The sequence below is a fragment of the Leuciscus leuciscus genome (genome assembly GCF_965113295.1).
Source record: "Leuciscus leuciscus genome assembly, chromosome: 19".
NCBI classification, from domain to species: Eukaryota; Metazoa; Chordata; class Actinopteri; order Cypriniformes; family Leuciscidae; genus Leuciscus; species Leuciscus leuciscus.
In genome coordinates this window covers 34,483,859-34,488,356 of record NC_138743.1, presented here as the reverse complement: position 1 = coordinate 34,488,356, position 4,498 = coordinate 34,483,859, and positions in this window count along the sequence as shown.

Sequence of the window (4,498 nt, the reverse complement as noted above, 5' to 3'; positions counted from 1 at the left end):
TCCACCTTCTCACCCTCCAAACTTGGAACCACCCACATCTGTAGCCAATGATGGCCTAATGGAGGTCACCATAAAACTGGGAACTCTGCTTCACTCAAGGCTAGATGGTCCTAAATACAGAATCCTTCAGTATGAGGTGCTGAAGCACACGTTGGTCAAGAGAGAAACCGGCTGAAGAGTAAGAAGACAGAGATAGACTTGCAACATCTTCTTTAATGATTTCTGCCTTTCTTCAGTTCTGTCTTCCCCCTTTAAGGTGGCCTAGCGTTGAAACAGATGCAGGGAACAAAGCCGCCACGGATACCACAGCCCGGGAGGAACCTAAGTTCCAGTTTAAATTCCTAAGTTCTTGGCTAAATAAAAGATCATTTCTGTTAACCCGGCTCCCGTCTCTCTTGTGGTTGTGTTCTGTGGCAGCTTAAACCTCTCCTCGTCTTGGGGCCCGTGTCACAGCGTCCTTTGTATAAAGCCAACATGGTCTCATCCAAGATACAATACCACATCACTGCAAAAACTTGAAATGTTTGCAGCGATGTGGTATTGTATCTCGGATAAGACAGCAGATACGAAAATCAGGTTTTATGGAAAAAACGGGCCTGACACGGGTTCATTTCGCATTTCCAAGTCAGCCTTAGCACGTTTTCTAAGTGCGCAAACCGACGTCAAGTTTCTGAAATGTCTACATAAAGAATTGTTAATGTGCGTGGGACTTTTCTTCTAAAAGATTTTCTACATTTAGCTCCAACGAGTGAACTACAATGCATGACACGGGTAGCTATGCTGCAAAAAAGCATGACATTATGGATTGATGTTTGTATCCCACATATCTTAACAGTAGGCTTCAAAGAGATTGTGGAAGTCCTTTCTGCTTTTGGCTCCGATGTATGCGCTAAAATGTCACGTAAACGTTAAAGCCCACAGAATTCAACTTCGCAAAACCATTTTAGAGGAGAGGCGCAGCAGAATGGAATGCAGATTGAGTTTCGATAACTCGTTAAGACTATATTTTCAGGAATCATTTCTATAGTTCTTTGCTTGGAAATGTGTTTCGAAAATGCTTGTCTCCCAACTCACGATGAAGAATCATGATGCTCTTTTCTGGGTGTGAATTGGGTGCAGAGCAGCGACTTTGGTTGTGAGCTCTGCGTTGTTGATGAACGTTCTGTATTGCTTTTTGCAATATGGAAGAAAGGAGCATGTTCTGAGTGGTGTTTGGCATTTAAGTCTCATTTTGGAGTTTTTTTGATTTTGCATCTGTAGATCCAATGCAGCAAACTTTGTTGATATTCAGAACTTTTTGCAATGATGTGGGACTGTATGTTGTGTAAGACAGCAGTTGCAGAAAGTGGTTTTTATGGTAAAAAGTGCTCTGGATGTGTGCACATTTCGAGGTCAGCCATTGCAAGTTTTTTAAGAGCGCAATCAACGTCAAGTTGCAGAAATGCCTCCGTTAGCATTTGTTGGCAGGTGCGTGACTTTTTCATTGGACGTCAGCTCTGTGTCGTTTATGAAGGTTCTGTTTTGCTTTTGTCGATATGGAAGAAAGGGGTATGATCTGAGCGTTGTTAGACATTTGTGCCTTTTGAGAAAGTGGATTTTTTCAGGAGCTTTTCTGGAATGCCTTGTGGCAATCCAATAATGGAAAGAGGAGCCCAGGACCAATGGAGCAGGTCCCGGCTAGGAAAAGTCATCAAATGGCACGTAAACGTTAAAGCCCACAGAATTCAACTTCGCAAAACCATTTTAGAGGAGAGGCGCAGCAGAATGGAATGCAGATTGAGTTTCGATAAATAGTTAAGACTATATTTTCCGGGATCATTTCTATAGTTCTTTGCTTGGAAATGTGTTTCGAAAGTGCTTGTCTCCCAACCCACGATGAAGAATCATGATGCTCTTTTCTGGGTGTGAATTGGGCGCAGAGCAGCGACTTTGGTTGTGAGCTCTGCGTTGTTGATGAATGTTCTGTGTTGCTTTTTGCAATATGGAAGAAAGGAGCATGTTCTGAGTGGTGTTTGACGTTTTAAGTCTCATTTTGGAGTTCTTTTGATTTAGCATCTGTAGATCCTATACAGCAAACTTTGTTGAATTTCAGGACTGTTTGCAATGATGTGGGACTGTATGTTGTGTAAGACAGCAGTTGCAGAAAGTGGGTTTTATGGTAAAAAGTGCTCTGGATACGTGCTCATTTCGAGGTCAGCCATTGCAAGTTTTTTAAGAGCGCAATCAACGTCAAGTTGCAGAAATGCCTCCGTTAGCATTTGTTGGCAGGTGCGTGACTTTTTCGTTGGACGTCAGCTCTGTGTCGTTTATGAAGGTTCTGTATTGCTCTTGTCGATATGGAAGAAAGGGGTATGATCTGAGCGTTGTTAGACATTTGTGCCTTTTGAGAAAGTGGATTCCAATAATGGAAAGAGGAGCCCGGGACCAATGGAGCCGGTCCCGGCTAGGAAAAGTCATCCATCATGAGCATTTCCACCTTCTCACCCTCCAAACTTGGAACCACCCACATCTGTAGCCAATGATGGCCTAATGGAGGTCACCATAAAACTGGGAACTCTGCTTCACTCAAGGCTAGATGGTCCTAAATACAGAATCCTTCAGTATGAGGTGCTGAAGCACACGTTGGTCAAGAGAGAAACCGGCTGAAGAGTAAGAAGACAGAGATAGACTTGCAACATCTTCTTTAATGATTTCTGCCTTTCTTCAGTTCTGTCTTCCCCCTTTAAGGTGGCCTAGCGTTGAAACAGATGCAGGGAACAAAGCCGCCACGGATACCACAGCCCGGGAGGAACCTAAGTTCCAGTTTAAATTCCTAAGTTCTTGGCTAAATAAAAGATCATTTCTGTTAACCCGGCTCCCGTCTCTCTTGTGGTTGTGTTCTGTGGCAGCTTAAACCTCTCCTCGTCTTGGGGCCCGTGTCACAGCGTCCTTTGTATAAAGCCAACATGGTCTCATCCAAGATACAATACCACATCACTGCAAAAACTTGAAATGTTTGCAGCGATGTGGTATTGTATCTCGGATAAGACAGCAGATACGCAAATCAGGTTTTATGGAAAAAACGGGCCTGACACGGGTTCATTTCGCATTTCCAAGTCAGCCTTAGCACGTTTTCTAAGTGCGCAAACCGACGTCAAGTTTCTGAAATGTCTACATAAAGAATTGTTAATGTGCGTGTGACTTTTCTTCTAAAAGATTTTCTACATTTAGCTCCAACGAGTGAACTACAATGCATGACACGGGTAGCTATGCTGCAAAAAAGCATGACATTATGGATTGATGTTTGTATCCCACATATCTTAACAGTAGGCTTCAAAGAGATTGTGGAAGTCCTTTCTGCTTTTGGCTCCGATGTATGCGCTAAAATGTCACGTAAACGTTAAAGCCCACAGAATTCAACTTCGCAAAACCATTTTAGAGGAGAGGCGCAGCAGAATGGAATGCAGATTGAGTTTCGATAACTCGTTAAGACTATATTTTCAGGGATCATTTCTATAGTTCTTTACTTGGAAATGTGTTTCGAAAGTGCTTGTCTCCCAACCCACGATGAAGAATCATGATGTTCTTTTCTGGGTGTGAATTGGGTGCAGAGCAGCGACTTTGGTTGTGAGCTCTGCGTTGTTGATGAATGTTCTGTATTGCTTTTTGCAATATGGAAGAAAGGAGCATGTTCTGAGTGGTGTTTGACGTTTAAGTCTCATTTTGGAGTTCTTTTGATTTAGCATCTGTAGATCTTATACAGCAAACTTTGTTGAATTTCAGGACTGTTTGCAATGATGTGGGACTGTATGTTGTGTAAGACAGCAGTTGCAGAAAGTGGGTTTTATGGTAAAAAGTGCTCTGGATACGTGCTCATTTCGAGGTCAGCCATTGCAAGTTTTTTAAGAGCGCAATCAACGTCAAGTTGCAGAAATACCTCCGTTAGCATTTGTTGGCAGGTGCGTGACTTTTTCGTTGGACGTCAGCTCTGTGTCGTTTATGAAGGTTCTGTATTGCTCTTGTCGATATGGAAGAAAGGGGTATGATCTGAGCGTTGTTAGACATTTGTGCCTTTTGAGAAAGTGGATTCCAATAATGGAAAGAGGAGCCCGGGACCAATGGAGCCGGTCCCGGCTAGGAAAAGTCATCCATCATGAGCATTTCCACCTTCTCACCCTCCAAACTTGGAACCACCCACATCTGTAGCCAATGATGGCCTAATGGAGGTCACCATAAAACTGGGAACTCTGCTTCACTCAAGGCTAGATGGTCCTAAATACAGAATCCTTCAGTATGAGGTGCTGAAGCACACGTTGGTCAAGAGAGAAACCGGCTGAAGAGTAAGAAGACAGAGATAGACTTGCAACATCTTCTTTAATGATTTCTGCCTTTCTTCAGTTCTGTCTTCCCCCTTTAAGGTGGCCTAGCGTTGAAACAGATGCAGGGAACAAAGCCGCCACGGATACCCCAAGTTTTTTAAGAGTGCAATCAACGTCAAGTTGCAGAAATGCCTCCGTTA